Genomic DNA, 19,354 nt, shown 5'->3' on the forward strand with positions numbered 1-19,354 from the left:
TCTTTGGTGATGCACTTCTGCATTTACCTTTAGCAAAAGCGTCTCACCACACTCAGGGGCTCATGACCAGATAATGGGATCACACATGCTGATTGATTTATGCAGTCACTCTTGAACCAAGTCATCACAAAGCACTTTAATTTCTTCTGCTCAGAACCATTCAGAGAAATGATCCAAGCCATTTGAAGGCATAAGCACAGAGAAGTATGAGTTAAGAAAAGAAAAAAAAAAATCAGTAGTCCTTCTTCAACCCTCCTCATAAATACATCTAATTGAAGATTTAATGGATTCTTTTTTATATAGGTCAACTCCTTTCACTTGAATTTCCTGATCCTATGATGACATCAAGTGTTTTGCTAATGGTTCTTAATCATGAAGATTTATAGAACAGGAATTCAGAGTAAATCAAATTTTCCAAAATGAATATAAGTCATATTTAACAACTTCAACTCATAACAATTTATTTATGCTATAAATCCTTGTTTTCTTTATCTAAGAAACAGAAATTCTCATCCGTATTGTGTAAGGTCATTTGAAAACTAAATGTGGACATGTTTGAGACACTTTGCCTGTCACTTAGAACACATTCCACAAATGATGGTTACATTCCTTTTGGGAAAATGCTGTGTATGAGCCAGTTAACTTTCAAATCTCCTTGGTACTATGAAACCAGGAAATGTTGTGTTCTGGGAATCTAGGAATAACAGAGTCTACCCCCTACTTCCAATCACTACCTCACCGGACACATAAACCTTATGTCAGAATGGTTATGAAGCACATCACAAACAGCACGCCAGAGAGCAGAACAGTGACTTCGGACTGAAAAAGCTTCCAATTTAGTCGCTAAAAGGAGAAAAGCATTGTCCTCAATTTTTCTAATCTCATTTTTTCTTCTATTTTAATGATTGTTTCCAATGCTTTTTAAAATTTTTTAAGTTATTTTTAACAGATTTAATCTAGTTCATTGATAATTGCTCGAAAACTACAATGCTATCATTCCGTTTCTTTCTCTCCCATCCTTTTTTTTTTTCTTCTTTCCTCAACATCTACTTTTGTTTGTTTGACTGCTATGTTGCTTGGTTGGCCCTAGAGACACGTTTTAAATTTACACAACAGAAAAAAGGTTTAATGTTTCACAAAATGAAGGAAGAGGGGGCTATTGAAGTAAATCATATCTATGAAATTCATGAAATTTGTTCTCTTGATAATAACAATTTAAAAAATTTATTTTATTTATTTGAATTCCAGAGTTACAGAGAGAATGAGAGAGTAAGAGAGTGAGCGGGAAGAGATCTTCCAGCCTCTGATTCACTCTCCTAATAGCATCATTGGCCTCAGCTGGGCCAAGTCAAACCCAGGAATCAGGAGGTTCATCTGATCTCCCACACCGGTGCAGCAGCCCAAACACTGGAGGCATCTTTTGCTTTCCCAGACACGTCAGCAGGGGCCTAGATGAGGAGTGGAGCAGCCACTGCTCAAACCTACATGGGATGCCAGCACTGCAGATGGTGGCTTTACATGCTATGCACAGCACAGGTCCCAGTAAAGTATTGTTTAAAAAGAAGTTTAACAAATAAAAAACAAAGAGACCCTAGTATAAGAAAGGTTTATAAATATAGTTCAATGGAAAAAATGACCATTTTCAATCAAATACAATAAATGTAAAGTAATTGTAGATCATTAAAATTATGGTAGTATTATATACTTGAACGTTGGTCTGACAAAAGTATGAAGCAGAATTTTACAAAACTATATTTGCAGCAACAGAGATCACATTGGCATTGCTTTCCTTGTTTTTTGTTTCTGTTTTCAGTTTTTTTTATTTTAGCATATACATGTAAGAGACAACATATATGGTATACGTCTTCTCTGTGTGTTTTTTTAATCAGCTTGGTTTGCATTCATTTTAGTGCAAATTGGAGAATTTTCTTGCTTCTTTATAACTGAATAATATTTCATTGCATATATATATATAACTCCAGTTTTATATATCTTGGACTCTACATTTAGGCTGAGCTATTTCCTGCCCTGCTCTTATCTGTTCCAGGTTCTTCCAGTAAGAATCATCTCCACATCAAGATCTAATCAGGTTACTTGTTTCCAACTCATTGAAGGTTTACCAGTAAACTAAACTTCAGGTCTATGCCTATTAAAGTAGTTTATAAAACCCGTAATGAATTGACACTTTCTTTCGCATCAGTAGTCTCATCTTTTAAAACATATTTTCTCAGGTATTTCTCCCTGGCCTTTCCAAGTGCTTTTCACTTCCTAAGACATGTTTTGACTCCCAAATGATGCTGAACATCTTTCTTGCAATATCCACATCCAACGCCCTAAATCTAATCTTTGACAAACAAGAGATTGACCTCCGTCTTTCTTGCTCTAATTCTTTCTCCCTTCCCACTTTCTCCAGATACACATCCATACATATGCATGTGTACACACGCATAAGTAGATACATGATCTGTAAAACTGCACAATTGTTGTAGAAGCATTATCTCAATAGGCTCAGAGAAAGTATTTGATAAAATAAACATCCGGGGCTGGCACAAGTGGCATAGTAAATTAAAGCCTCTGCCTTTAGGCTCAGCATTCCATAGGGATGTTGGTTCGAGTCCTAGCTGTTCCTCTTTCCAATCCAGCTTCTTGTTAATGGCCTGGGAAAGCAGCAGGTTCAATGCCTAGGCCCCTGCACCCACGTGGGAGACCCAGAAGAACTTCTTAGCTCCTAGCTTCTGCGGACCCACTCAGTTCTGACCTTGGAGGTCCTATGGGGAATGAACCAACAGGTGGAAGACTTCTCTATGTGTGTGTCTCCACGTCTCTCTGTAACTCTGCCTTTTGCAATAACAATAAGTAAAACTTTAAAAGGCATAGCATCCTTCCATGATACAGAGCTTAAGTAAGTCTGGCATAGAAGAAACATTCCTCAAACAATCATGCTAATACATACACTGTAGGTACCATCATATTGAACTAGAAAAGGTTGGAAGCATTTCCAGCAATATCTGGAATCAAACAAATATGCCTACTTTCATCATTACTATTCAATACATTTCTGGAGGTTTTATCCACAGCCACTAGGCAAGAAAAACAAAGCAAAGAAATACACACTGGAAAGGAGGTCAAACGATCCCTGTTTGCAGATGACATAATTCTGTATCTAAAGGAACCAAAAGACTCCACTAATAGATTATTGGAACTTTAAAAAGATCTAATACTGCCTGGATTAAAGCATCATACATGAGGGATGAATTCAGTTCCAAAGTTCTTTCTTTTTCCTTAACCTGGTAGGAGTGAACTAAAAATCAGTGCTTAAACAAATTCTCAGTGTCCTCCCATATCTCATGCTATCTTCTCTGCTTTTTGTTTTTCTTTGATTTATGCTCTTGATTTATAGCCACTTTTCCTGTACTATTAGTTTAGCAGACATAAAGCACCAATGTTATCCAAGGTTGTGGATCTTTTTAAACTGAAGAAAGTGCCTCCCATCCACATTCTGTATCAGATTGCCTTGCTTGAGTCCTGGCTTCTCTTCTTCTGATTTGTCTCCATGCTCATGTGCAACCTAGGAAGCAGCATGGATGTGTCAAATAGCTGGATCCCTGCCCCCATATAGGAGATCTCCTTTGTGTTCTTGGCAGCTGGCTGTGACCTCACCCAACACTGATGGTAGCAGGCATTTGCAGAATGAATGAACAGATGGACAATGTCTCTCTGGACACATTACAACTAAGCTTAAAATAAAAAAATATTTTTTAGTTTAATAGTAAAAATAATATGAATGTAATAAAGGGAAGGCATTTTCAATAAAAAGTGCTTTGACAGTTTGATAACCATGAGGAAAAGTATACATTTTGTTCTGAAAACTAATGTATTAGATTATCAGAGCAAGTATATCTAAATCTTGCTGCATATCTTAAAACAAAAACAAAAAAGAACCTTAACTACACAAATGCTACAGAACTAGGCTCCAGCCTTGTGAAACAATGGGTTAAGCCTTTATCTTCAACACCAGCATTTCCTATCAGAGCTCCTGCTTGAGTTCTATCTGCTCCACTTCCAACCCAGCTCACTACTAATGGGCCTGAAAGGCAGCAGAAGATGGCCCGAACTCTTGGCCTCTTGCATCTACGTTGAAGACCACATGGAGTTTTAGGCTCTTAAATTCTACCTGATGCACCTCCTGCTTCTGAAGACATGTAGAGTGCAAACCAGTGTGTGAAACTCTCTCACATTCACTCTTCCTCTGTAACTATGCCTTTCAAATAAATAAATATTAAAAGAACTCAGCAGAACTAAATATTAAAGATAGAACAATTAAACTTTTTGGTGGCACTTAAAAGAGCAGTGTTACAATGAGAAAAAAAGGCTTCTATAAACAGGAAATTAAAGCCTTGAAGAAACAGAAATGCATGTATCAAGGTATGTTGTATGTTTAAATTCTAGTACATTCAAATGATCCAATAAGAGAGTGGACAGTCAGATGGAATGAGGAAATGTTTTTTACATTATGTAAAAATTTATGTAAAAAGTTTATGGATTTTCAGAATCCACAAAAGCACCCTTTAAATCAGTAGGGAAAGGATGGATGACCCAAAGAAACTTGGCATGGTGTCTGAAGTCATTTCATATAGTGGAGATTCCAACAGTTAATGGAGCAATGGAAGGTGATCAAGTGTACTAGACTTTAGGAAACTGTGAATCAAAGCCACAGAAGGTATCACCTCAACCCTACCAGAAAAGCCATAATGAGATGCTCTGCTAATATCAAATGCCAAATGTTGGGGATAATGCAGGTATCAAGTATTCTCCTGACACAACTACTTTGAAGAACTGAAAGGTTCTTCAAATATACCTCTTGAACCAGTAATCCCACCAGGCTACATACACACTAGCACTCCAGTATTACTTACTACAAATACTTTTTTGCCATGTGTATGACATGGAAGTCAAATAACTGTATGTAGGCTTGTTCCTGGACTCTTGGTTTGCTTCTTTATTCTTAAATTGATTATCACACACTTATTGCAACTTCACAGCTGGTCTCATTCTGTTTTTAATATTGTATTGACCAGCCTACATATTTCCATACACATTTTCAAAACCTTCTTGATTTGTATAAATAACCCAACATCAAAAAAGGTGCCTACTCTTTTTATAATTGAAAATGCTGTAAATCTATATGCAAATATGGAAAGAATTGGAATCTAAAATGGATCATCCACTAGAGAGTTACATTCTGCGGACTATTTCCCATTATTTTGTTAAGGAATGTGATCATAAATTATCTCCGCATTCGTCACAGCTGCCTATACAGTTTATGCATGCAAATTAACTAATGATTGTGGAAAACTGCAACTTCCTTTTCCATGTTTTGCTTTCACTGTATTTGCATGTGTTTGCTTGCTTATTTGTTTTTCTTCCTTAAGCTCCATTCAGTTTTGCTCATCAAAACCCTCCTAAGTTTTGGTATTAATTTCAAGCAGTAAAGTGGAAGCTCAAGAGTGGTCATTAACATTCTTTGCAGTCCTAAAAAACAAGCCACATTTATGTTTGCAGTAGCAAGTTATAAATTACGTTGAAATACTATTCACTTAGAGTCATTCTCCAAGATTGTAAAGAGATGGATGGTCTCCAGGGGAGGGTTGTCATAAAAAGGAAAATCAAACCAGCTGAATAATACAATCAGTTTCTCCATAGAGCTAGCTCAGCCAAGCAGGGATGTGAAAGGTGGCAGCTTTGGAGGAGAGAGCTGACAGGTTTCATTTGTCTGGGATCTGATCTTACCCTGGTGACACATGTCAGGTTTCCCCGCCACCCCTTCAGTGTTCTACAGGCACCTCTGCAGGTGCTGTCTGGGGAATACTCAGAGGCTGCCAGTGAAAGGCCAGGCATGGTTAAGTCAAGTGTATTAAAAAACATCCACTTTCTCCTCCCTATGCGCCTTAAGGTTCACAGTCTCTTCCACTGCTTTACTTATCCTGCAGAAATAGAGGCAAGGATAAATATTTATATTTCCCTTCAGCCTCCTTTCTTTCTGTCCAATCTCTCTCCCCTCCATTCATCTGTTTCCTGAATTTAATGCTTGGCAACTACTTTATCATTATCTAATGTGACCTCCTTAACCCAGCACATTTACCCCTTTTCTTCTTTTGGCTTTCTACTTTGAAATAGTGTGCCAGTTACTTTTTTGATATTTAATAAACATGGTATCTTTTGCTTGAATAGAATGACATTTGTCCAAATTTGTCTATGGGGCAGTGAATTAAGCCGCTGCTTGCTACCATAGCGTTTCGTATCAGAGCGCCAGTTCAGGTACCTGCTGTTCTGCTTATGATCCAGTTTCCTGCTACTGTGCCTGATAACTCAGTGTAAGATTGCCAAAGTACTTTTGTCCTGTCATCCAGCTGGGAGACCCAGATGTAGTTCCTGGCTCTTGGCTTCAGCCTGATAAAACTGTGGCTCTCCTGTGTGTTGTTCCTCTGCCTTGAAGGATTCCTTACCTCTCCATTCAGTCTTCCTTTTCACACTGAATTCTCTCTGGGTGATCCAAGAGTGTGGGTTTCTGTGTATGTCTTCTGTGTCAAGGGATGATAATGTCACAGAGAACTGAAAGGTCAGCAAATTTTTATATCTTACCCAGAGGTTATCCCTCCGTGGGATCTATAGTAATGATCCCACTTAGCATCTATAATAATGATTTCTTGTCTTTGCATCCATAAGGAACTTCAGTCAGTCTAGAAGCTGAATATTCATTTATAAGTCATACAGGAACATACGGGTAAGTTCTTAAGTAAAATGCATGCAATTCTCTCCTTAGGAAGCTGAGTAATACAGGATGTGGTTAAACCTGAGGCCTCAGTATCTAGCTCTCCTTGTGTGTGTGGCTGATTCTCTTTTTCTGCTTCTTCTCTTATCAATGTCTTTTTGTTGCTCACATTCTTTTCTGCTTTCTGTCCTGAACTCACTGAAAATATGATTAAAATTTACAACTCTTTTATAAAAAACATGCTAAATTTATAAAACAAAACTATTAAAACCCCACCATTTTAACTTTAAAAAGAGAACTACTCTTCTTCATTTTCTCTCATTTTTACCCGGATGTCTACTCTATTCAGTTACTTACATTTGAATATGTGTATGAGTGTAAAAAACACTAAAACATTTATTTCATTTTTCTCTGTTTATAATAGTGGAATTCAATAGATTCTTGAAAAGAATACATGAAACTTTTTAAACAGATTTATTCAGTGTTATTAAGATTGTAGGTTTGCAGAAACAGAATGAGAGGTCATCCAATGACAGAAGAAGAGAGCCTCCAATTGCTAGTTCACTCCCTAAATGACCACAGTTGTGGAATTCGGAGCTCTCTGAAGCCAGGAGCTTTTCCTGGTTCTCCCACATAGGTACAGGACTTCAAGAACTTGGGGCATTCTCTACTACATTCTCAGATACATTATCAGGGAGCTAATTGTAACTGGAGCAGCTGGGGCACAAACCCTCACCCATATGGGAAGCCAATACTGCAATTGGAGGTTAAATCTACTATGCCATGATACTGCCTCTAATAGGAAACTCCCTGATCAAAGGAAAAGATGTTGATTGCTCATGCCACAGCAAGCAGCATCAATAGCATGGCTTTATCAATCCATCACTCTCCATTCCATACAGAGAATTTCGCAGGATCTCTTAGCACACACAATGATGAGATCTATCATTTAATTTAATTTTATTTATTTGTCATGTTTACTTGAGAGGACAGCAATGGAGCTGCAGAAGAACAAAGGGACAGGAAGAGAGATCTTCCATCCCCATCTTCTGGCTCACTCTTCAAATCCCAAGATGCTAAAGTCAACTTGAAGAGTTGCAAAGTTGACTTTATCCAACTCTTCCAATCCAATCCAAGCTCCTACAGGAAGCCAGTTCTCAAGTAATTGAATTTACTGCCTCCTAAAGCAAGATTTCTGAGGGAGCTGGAATTATGAAAGGGGCTGGAATTCAACTCACCTCCTCCACTAAAGCATAGAAATTCTTATAGCAGCGTATTCCCCATATGCTCATCCCAGAAATTCAGCATTTTATAGAAACCAATTTGCAAGTGAACCTTTGTCCCTCAGCGAGATGGTGTCTTGTCTGTCATTTGTTTTCTGAAACCCAGACCTGAGAAATGGCCAAAGTAAAACAGTGTGGTGGCCTGGAATTGTGAAAACTTGAAAGCCCTATGTAGAAAAGTCTCCTAACAGTTGTCCTGGTAAATGTTTGCATTTACTTTTAAAGAAAACAAAGTTCAGCTCTAAATAACTTTGGTATTTGCCATAATTGTGAACTTAAGTATGTTAAGATAGACCCAATGTAACAATGTCTTTGTTTCAGCCAACTTAGGTTCAAATACCACTAACATTTACTTGACGCCTACTATGTGTCTATTCTTGAGCTGAGTGCTTTGTTACATAAGCCACCACTCAGCCTTAGAAAAACAATCCAATAAAAAGGGTTCTTAAAAATAGCATTTCAAACAGCAGTGTCTGAGAGGAGGGAAGGCGAAGGAGGAAGCTATTGTCTAGCAATGATCAATTTCAGACTATTTCACAATGCCTGTGGTGATATCTTTCTCACTATCTCATAATGTTTTACAAGTTGTTAGGAAGAGGACATTAAATCATCCAGTCAGCAGAGCTGCTCTTTTCCCAATAACTCATATGAATCCACCCTGTACAGGAAATAATAATTTGTTCGCTTCAATGCCATTCTCCATAGACAAAGCTCATACCCTTTCTTTAGAGTTTTATTACAAACATGCTGCAGAATCTATTTATTCACATAAAAAACCAAATTGCTACAAAATATATAGTGTTGCTTCTAATGAGAGATTATACACATGCGTGTATGAAAACCACACACACACACCCCGCTTTATCCATACTGATTGGCTTGTTTCTATCACTGTCATTATTCCCACCATCATCCTTCTAGCAAGAACTATTAAACAGCAAATAAATCGCCTTACAATTTCCGTAGTGCTGTCCTACATTCTACTATTCATTATCAAAATCATAGGCAATTTGAGCATCAAAATGTAAATACAGTCAAGTTTTTATATGCAATGGCTTTCCATTTTGTTGTCCTTAGCAATATCTTCATGTCCTAGAATCTTAAGAGCCTGAAAACTATAGCACAGATTCAGAACAACTGACAGCTTCATGTGTAAATATCTGTTGAACTATAGCTATAAATATTCATTTGTACCTATTCAATAGTTAATTTTGGACTACAAAATATAACTGAATAGTTGCAACAAAACTATAAAAACCACATATTAAAAATATCACTGTAACATGTGTTTGTTTTTCCATACCACTTAACCGATCACTACATAATTTTCAGCTGAAAGCAATAAAATGTATTATTTCCCAGATTTTGTCAGCCAAAAATTGTCATATGTATATATGATCTCAGTTGTGCATCTTAAATGCCTGGAATATTAATACCTTTAAAAGTTCAGGGAAATGGAACTAAAGGATTGTTTTGATGCAAAGTCATCATCGCTCTGTGCATAAGCAGAGTATTCAAAGACTACATTGAAATTGTGTATTAGGGGGTCTAGTGGCTAAATCCTTCCTTTGCATGTTCTGGGATCCCATACTGGCATCAGGTCATGTCCATGCTACTGCACTTCTCATCCAGGTCCCTGCTTGTGGCCTGGGAAAGCAGTCAAGGACAATCCAAAGCCTTGGGAGCTTGCACCCATGTGGGAGACCTGGAAGAGGCTCCTGGCTCCTGGCTTTGAATTGGCTCAGCTCAGGCCTTTGCAGCAGCTTGGGAAATAAGTCATTGGCTGGAAGATCTTCCTCTCTGTCTCTCCTCCTCTCTGTATGTCTGCCTTTCCAATAAAAATTTTAAAAGGACTTCATTTCTCTGAAATTCACTTAGAAATGGGGCTGTATTTTAAGAAGCAGATGTGGTGGCATTCGATAGCTCAGAACACTTATAGAGCACCAGTTCCTGTGAAACAGGGACTGAGCACCGACCTGAGGAAATTATGCAAGTTTAGGACCAACTGAATGCTCCTTGAAACCTTGAGAGGCTGATATTAGCACCATCATCGCTGTTATCAGATTATATCCCTGAAAATAAATGACCAGGACTTCACTAGAATAAACGTGTCTCTCCTATCCTACACCATGCGTGTTCAACGTTGATAATAAGATCCTGCAAGTTTTTCTTCAAATTTCATCCAGTGCTGATTTTGACATATTGTGCTTAGAAGTCTGTTTATCGATGTTGATACAACCGATACAATTTTTTCAACCCCCTGTGAATAGTTTAACCCTAATCACCAGCCTTCTGTGAGTCTGCAGTCTGTGAAATGAATTAGACTTCCTTTCTAGAAGCTTTGATCTTTCCATCTTTTGTCCAGTGTGTCACTATTGTGTGGAGTCTGCACTACAGTTAAAATTCAGTCACGTGACTTCGCCCTTTCTGAGCCCCTGCAGGGAACTAGAGTTTAAGATGAAGGCTCTAATAAGATGAAAACTAGAAATCATTCTAAAAATGATTTGACACAACAAAGTATAAGCAGTGCAGGTAAACCAAACCAGGTTTCTCATATATTCTCCACAAGTTTAGCCAAAAAATTTAGCCAAAATGAGACTGCATTTTCTTGGGTGAAAGGTTGTTGGAATAATGCTATGTTACTGCATTTTTTGCATGTACGCTCAGAAGGTTTTACAAATACACTACATGGAGTATCTATATTCTGGTTTTTCCATGTACTATGTGGATTTGTCTGAAACACAGCTTCCCCTTGATGACTGGGATCAGGAGTTGCCGTTCTTAGAGTAGTGACAAACACCTTGCACTAAGTAATGCTTTATAGAGCTCGGAGTCTCTTCCAACCCTCACTATTTAGACTAAACAATGTGCAGCATTTCAAACACCAAATATAGGATGTGATTTCTAGAATGTCATGAGCTAGATTATTTTGACTTCTAGAGTGCGATATTTGTTCCTCTTTGGAGAGTGTCCTTTTTAATATAACACCTGCTTGAAGAAAAATTCTGAACATTCTGAATCAGATATGCAAATTTGGAAAAGCATTACATTATAATTTGAATTATCTTTTGGATATGAAAATCTTAGCTATTTTGTACTACGATCATTACCTAAATTAGTTCTGAAAAAAATTTTGAATTAAAAAACATGAGGAAAAGACATAGACTCTAAAATTCTGTTTTATTTTTAATGTTGTATGGATGGGTTTTAACTCTCTGTGTGAAAACGTTTGAAAAAAAAATATTGAAAGCGCATCAGTGGTTCATGTCAGAACTGCTTGCTACGTGGTCTGGAACAGTGGTTCCCCTATCTGCCTGCATAGCAAACCGTCTAGGGAATGTGTGACGTGAGACAGTTAAAATGCAGTATGCACAGTTTGAGCTCTAGGAACTCTGGTTCAATAACCCTGCTTATAGAACCTTCAAGCCTGTGTTACAACATAGAGTCCTAAGTAGTTCTGATGTGTACTACCTAGAGTGGCCTTTCTATGGATATGAATAATAATAGATTTAAAAGGTGAGTTTAGACTAATAAATGAATATAATGCAGTCTCCACTAATAGTATTTCGCTCCCGTCCTTGTCTATGGATTACTTAATATCCTCGCCAAAAGGATTGGTGCGCAAGAAGGGATAAATGTGTCTTCAGGCAGGAGGTTTAGACTGTTCTCCAGTGAAGGCAAAGCAGAAGTTACAGAAAGGAATTGTCTTTATGGAATTGTTTTGTGTCCTTTGATTTAAATAGTCCTCCTGAGAATACAACACGACCACTAACCTGCACAAATAGCTGGAGTTCAGCACATCGTCCTAGTTACGTGCAATTATGCAGAGCTATCGGATGGTTCCTACTTCCCTTCTGATATTGTTTCACTCTTTCACCACCACACAAGTAAAACAACCTTGTAAGAAGAGTCAAGCCAATCCTAGCTTAAAAAAAATCAAACAAATCACACTGATTCAGATCACAACTCAAAGTCCTTCCTGAAGCTGCCCCTAATGTCTTCAAAATCGTCACAGCTTCTTCCATTTGCTGGTTAAAGTTGTATCTTTTTCATGTTTTTGGATTGCATGGAGACTTTTGAAGGTCAGTGCCAGCTCTTCCTTTCATCACCCCCCCCCCGGGACATTTAATACACACTTTTGTATTCTACTTTCTTCTTAGGTAAAAATTCAAGTTTTCCTGAGAAATCTTTCCTACTAGTCCATTGAAATTCCTTATTGTCAACCTATGCTTTCCCTGAAGGCACCTTTAACAAGGTGTCCTTTTCTTTGTGTGTGTGTTCTCCTGTTAATGTTTCTTAACTATCGACCCATCTAAAGAAACTCCCCGATAAAAAAACTGACACAACACATGGATTACTATTCATGTTTAAAAATCACTAAATACATACTGTAATGATTGCTACTTTTAGATTGATATAACTCACTGGATGATAAAAGTACAAAAATTACATTGCCTGGAAATATTTAGTAAAGTAGAAAACTAAATTATTGTCCCTGGAAATATTAAATGAAAGATTTACAAATATGAAAAGTGAATTCTGTAAAGTTGGCTGCCAGAATCCTGGGAGCTAAATAGCAAGGAAATATCCTAGGTAACATGACTTTGCCATTTCAGTAAGTAAAAATTCACTGTAACACTACTTCTAATTACCATTACACATCTCTGAATGTTAGTGCTGGGCTTGACACACTGCACCTGGTTCAGCGTCTCCTGGGAAGATAAATGAACACATAGCCTAAGTGGGAGTCTAACTTACCCATGTATTTTTCAACCATTAGCGCTACATTTTCAACTTCTGATTTTCAACACCTTGACATAAAAATTAAAAATGATACCTCTACTATACTTTTTCTAAAATATATGTTGCCGATTCACACTCACTTTCCTTACTCCAGTAATATTTAGGTGCTTTGACTTAAAGAAAAATAGGCCACCTATTGCTATTTTGATAGCTGTCTGGGTGATGTATAGATATGTTTAATAAAATATGTTAAGCCTCTTTTTTAATTCCGTGATAGTGAAATTTAACTGGAAATATCTATGGACTACAGGCTTATCTTCCACCTTAAGTAAGAACTCTTTATTTGAGATGAACTTCATATTTTATCTTATAATTTCTAAATACCAAACTGGAATCAAACAGTCATTTATGTTTAGAGATTTATAGTTTAGCAGATGCCTCAACTGTTATATTGCTCTGGCTTTTACTGTGTATTAATTAAAAGTCTCATTTCTTCTGCCCTTGGCCATAGATCACTGATCTGAACAGTTATTGTAGGACGAATCTGTTGCTAGCACCAGTTACAGTGAATAATAAAATACCAATACACTGCCATTTTGAAGCGTATTAATGTTTTCTTATGAAAATATATTTTATTTATGTATATATACATGTTTCTTTTATATTGTTGATTGTATAACAATAAACAATTTTATCTTCATGCTACATACTGGGCTAAGACATATGTTTTTCTTTTCTGACCACTGCAACTATAGTTTCATGAAATTAACATCAGAACCTGTATCTTTAGATCCATTTCATATACGAAGTAATTTAGCTTTGGGAAAATTAACAACTTGATTAACCATACAGGGAGTTGATCTAATAGCAACAACTAAGCTATGCTAAGCACTTTAACTTAACAATACACATTTCTTATTTATTAGTACATTTAACCCTCAAAAATGTAACAAACTTATGGAATTTTGCCCATTTAATCAAAAGAGAAAAATAAAATTGGGGAAGTTAGGAAAACAGTTAAATTCACCAAAGTTCATGAAATTTACTGGGATTCACGATGCCAAGAGTTTAATGCTTAAGTATGCTTCTTTGACCAGCACTGTGTTGCAAGATATTAGGCTGCCATATGTGATGCGTCATTCCACGTGGGTGCCGACTGGAACCCTGGCTGCTCCACTTCTGATCTGCATCCTGCTAATGTGCCTGGGAAAGCAGGGGAGGATGGTCAAAGTGTTTGAACCCAGGCCAGCCACATATGAGACCCAGCTTCAGTCTGGCCCAGCTCAGTCTATTGCAGTCATTTGCAGAGGGCATAAATGAATGGAATTTCTCTCTCTCTCTCCTTCCCTCTCTGTTTCAATATATTCTTCATCAATTCTTACATAGGTGCCTATACAGATTTTTCAAAAATATCAATCGACAGGATATCAAATTCAACACTGATTAAATAGCAACATGATTCTAGGACCTGCGGAGACTTGAAATTGCTTTTCCTATTTGTGATAAATCCGGGATCAAAATTGAGTGAAGAACACAGCTTTTGAAAGGGGGAAGCAGTAACCTAGGATTTCTTTCAGCAGAAGGCACTTCAATAGGATACACTCTCCTCCCGCCCAACTGTGGTTCATACCTTTAATATAGCTCAAGAGCATTCAGTCAAAGATGACACCATTCACAGTTGTGTAAATGACATTATCAGATTGTCAGGCAAATTGAAGCAATTATCTCATGAGTCTTAAGTAATGCACACACTGACATATATTTGCCTTTTGATAACAAGAAAGGATCTGTCAGCCGAAAAGCAGCTCTATCATTGAAATTCTCTTCAGATATTTATTTCATTTCCAGGCAAATGACAATTTTGGCAATAAACAGTGATATTCTTTCACTTAAGGTGTGTTTGAGGGTCTGAGAGCTGAGTTAGCATTGGCAGCTTGGCATATATTAGCATATGAAAACACTCAGCATTATGTCTCATGGGAAAAAATAGTAATTAATCATAGACAAACAAACTGTAATTCTTATTTTGCATAATGGCGAAGAAATCACACCTCACCTTTGCACAGGCTGGATTCGATGTGGGATGAAGAGTTAATGACTGAGTAGGGGGAAGCCCCCAAAGAGTATCTGAACATAAAGATCACTTCATGTTACAGTCCTCAGAGAGAATACAGCAGAACAAACACAGTGAGATAAATAATCGCAATTAACAGCTCGAGTAAGGTTCTTTCCTAACAGGGAGAAGAATGGTCAATGAACTCCCATTTACTTTCTGCTCATGTTTATACATACATAGACACAGCCAGGGATTGTCCACGTATAGATCAAGGAGGTCCGAGAGCTCCGTTTCAGCCATCAGAAATCCTGGTGCTTCGTCTCTATTCTGCTATGAAGTTCTCTTGCCAGTCAGTGTGTGTGTGTGTGTGATGTAAACATGTAAGCCAACCCTTAAAGATGATTCAGTCTTATTGTAAAACACATATTCATTGTTTGCACAAATTTTCCCTGAGGTATGAATTTATCATCAGTTTAGAATCAGAAGCCTCCTTCACATTTCCCACCTAGCTGGCAGCAGCCCAATCACCTGGGCCATCTGCTGATGCTTTTCCCAAGCCATTAGCCAGCAACTGGATCAAAAGTGGACTATCTGCCTCAATTCCTGTCATTTTAGTCTGACCTAAATGATGAGCAAGATCACATATGATATATGCATGTTGCAGGTGGTGGCTCTATCCACTCTACCACAAGGCCAGCCCCTTTTCATCACTTTTAAATGGTTTTATTTTCAAAAAAAAAAATTATTCATTAGAAAATCAAAGTTAAGTAGGAAAGGGGCAAATGGAGGAAAGAAGGGAGATTAACATTTTGGCTCCTGATTCACTCCTCAAAACAGCCCTATGGTAAAGGCCAGGAGCCTGAAACACACCCAGACCTCCCACATAGGTGGCAGGGCCCCAAGTACATAGAGGCATTCCTTGCTGCTTTCCCGGGTCCATTACCAGAGAGCTGGACGGAAGTGGAGAGCTGGAACTGGTACTCGTGACCACATAGGAAGTAGGTTTATACAACAGGCAGTATCTCTCTGATTGGCATTTTTTAAAAAATGCATTAATAAATTAATGGTGTGTTACTAGCTGGATTTCCTGAATAGTGTGCAGTACAAAGAAACTTTCAGAAGTTTGTGGCAAATGGAACCACAAGCCAAAAGTTTATTTCAAGTGTGGCTGAAACTAAATGTAGCTTTTTATACTATATGCTTTCCACAAAACTTTGAAGACATCTTGTATATTAGAGAACAATTATCAGGTTTCCTTTAAGTTTACCTATTTCTATGAAAGGCAGAATGAGAAATTTGGTGTGTTTATATGTGTGTATAAGGGGTGGAGAAGGAGAGAAAGCAAATTTTCTGTCTGCTGGTTTACTCCTCAAATTTCCAACAGCCTTGTCGACTCAAGTGAAAATCAGGAGTCTGGAACTCAATGTGTCTCCTGAGTGGGCTGCCTGTATCAGAGTATTTGCGTTATTGTCTGTCTTCCAAGGTGAGCACTTACAGTAACTGGGTCAGAAACTCAAGCTCCACAAGATCCCAAGGCCTCTATATAGGAAACGAGCAGCGTATGTGGTAGCTTAATACACTGTCTCAATATCTGTCTCAATTCATGTCCATTTTTTTTTCGGACCTAAATGGTGAGCAAGCTCACAGCATATAAATAAGAGTGGTTTATTATTTACCACTGTGTGGAGTTGTTCGCATCTTAGCTGTAGGATTGAGAGTGTGATGAACAGAAGTGTCGATGTCTTCATATACTTATTAATTATTCAGGGCATACATTCCTGATGGGTATTTCTGGGGTGTGTGAATCCATAAGCCTACATCCATATGAAGAAGAGAATAACTGCCAAATTATTTTTCACAGCAGCTGTGCCATTCCCCCAACAATGGCCAACTGCTCCAATCCCCCACACACACACCAAAACTTGTGGTTTAGTACTGTTTTTAATTATTCTAGCCAACTTTCTGTGGGAAAAGAGCTGTTTCCATGTGGTTTTGATTTACACATTGCTAATGGCTAAAGATGTCAAGTATGCTTTTGTGTCTATTTGGAAAGTTTTATTCATTCTTTGGAGAAATGTTTATTTGGATGTGATGCCTATTTTTAAGCGGGTGTTTCATCATGCTTTTATTGAGCTTTAACTATTCTTTATGTATTTTACATGTAAGTTCCTTATGAAATATGTTGTTTTCATTCTCTTGACACCACAAAGTTTTGGGGCAGTTTTCTATGAATTTTATTATAAAGTTCAAGTGATCTACTCCTGTTTTGTTTTCTATACTTTTGTCCCATGAAGTGTACAGAATCTAAAGTTACCATTTATTATTTCTATATTTTCAATCCAATTCAGCAGTTCTTTTTCTCTCCTCATATTTGGGACATCTGTGAGTTTATTGTAGTACTATGACATTTGCATTCCAATTGGCCCAGCTTCATTTCCATTCACTGCTGGTTCATACCCCAAATGACCAGAATGGCTGGAGGTGAGCCAAGGCAACGCCAGAAGCCAGGAGCTTCTTCTGGGTCTCCCACATGGGTACAGGCTCCCCAGGCTTTGGGCCATACTCTGCTGCTTTCCCAGGCCACAAACAGAGAGCTGGTTGGGAAGTGAAACAGGCAGGACACTAACTGGTGCTCATATGGTCCCACAGTGCTTGAAAGGTGAGGATTTAGCCATTGTGGTTTGGATATATATTACACTATATCTGTAGGTCAGGGTTGGTACTATTAGTAGTGAAAATCTTTGCAATTATTAGATTTTCATTATTGTTCCATTTACTTTCATGCCATTTATATTATGTCAATAATGATTTTTGATTTTCATGAAGTTAAATACTTCATTATTTTCATTTCTAAATATCCTCTTTTTGTGTCATTTTAAATATATGAATGTGTTGCCTTCTGGACATTTAGCAGACTGAATTACTTCTGTATAGTGATGTATCTTCCAACCATGCAGAGATCATGTACTGATCCTCATGTTTTGTTGGGGGATCCTCTGCACCTCACACACTTTCTTCTTTGCAAATAGAATATTTTTACAATCGATTCCTGCAGCATTTCCCTGGATCATGCTTTGAGTAGAATTTGTAATTAAAATGTTTTTGTTTTACATTTAATGATGGCAGATGGTTTCCGTTAATTATGTAGATAAGAATTTCTGAACTGCGTTATGCTCCTTTTGCATAAATAATTTCACGAGATTTCTTACAAGAGATGTGTAATAGTAACGCGGAAGTATTTAGTTCTCCTTAACATTTTAAGGATTAATTTGTTTATCCACAAGGTAAATGGAAACTAAGCAAGAGAGTAAGAGTGCAGAGATACTATTTCCCAGATCACATTCCAGATGCCTGTAATGGCTGAGTCTGGGAGAGGGTGAAGCTAGTAGCCAGGAACTGAATTCAATGGGTGGCAGGAATCCAACCACTTGAGATGTCACTGCTGTCTCCCAGGATTTATTTCAGCAGGAACATGAGTCATGACTGTCACCAAACCCAAACACTGAAATATGAAATATGGAAGTCCAAATCAGTGTCTTAACTGCTGTGCGATGACCTATCTGTCCCTTTCACTTCTAAAAGTTAATTTCAGTGAACATGTAATTCTACATTGGGGAGATTTTTGCTCTTGATACTTTGAGTATTTTATTACATTATATTTTTGTTTTTATAATTTCTGAGAGATCAGGTATAATTCTCATAGTTTTCGCATTAATAAACAGTATACTCTCATACTGGGTTGGGGTTTTGTGGCTGACATAAAATTTGGGGTAGATTTTCTGTCATTGTATCAAACACTGCTGCTCCAATTTCTTCAATAATTAATATCCCCTGATAGGTATATTAACCTTTTTAAGTTGTGTCATATTCCTTGAATATTCTACTCTGTGCAATTTTTTTTTCAGTCTTTTATCTGGTTGCTGTGTAGTTTTGGAGAATTTTATTCTGAGATATTCTCAAGTTTGGAGATTCTGCCTTCAGTTTTACCCAGTGAATTAATCAGCCCATTAAAGACATGCTTCATTTTTGTCAGGGTGCTTTTTAAATTTACATTCAGAGATTCTTTTTTGCCTCTTAGAATTTCCACCTCTGTGCCTACATGGCTTGTCTGTCCTCCCCCATGGTTTTAAACTTAGCATACTAATCCCAGGTTAGTACCTCTCTGGGATTGGTGATACTCTGATGATCTCACCGCAGCTCTGGTTAATAGGTTTCTCTTAACATCAGGACTTGTTACGAAGAACAGCATACTCCAAGATATGTAAAAATCTCCTGCCAGCAATACCATGGGATTTTTCCTTGATACTTGCAGAGACACCAGCCATCCTCCTTGAATGAATACTAACGAAAGCTTGGGTCTCCCCATGAAGGAGACTCCCACGTAAGCTTTGAGTCCTCCTACACCAGTTGGGTTCCCAACACAGCTTCCGGTTTTGAATGCCTGCTCTTTCCAGTCACACTCCTCCCTGCATTTGCCTCTCTGTCTCTCTCAAGCACGTG

The sequence above is a fragment of the Ochotona princeps genome, chromosome 16, assembly GCF_030435755.1.
Source record: "Ochotona princeps isolate mOchPri1 chromosome 16, mOchPri1.hap1, whole genome shotgun sequence".
In the NCBI taxonomy this organism is placed as follows: domain Eukaryota; kingdom Metazoa; phylum Chordata; class Mammalia; order Lagomorpha; family Ochotonidae; genus Ochotona; species Ochotona princeps.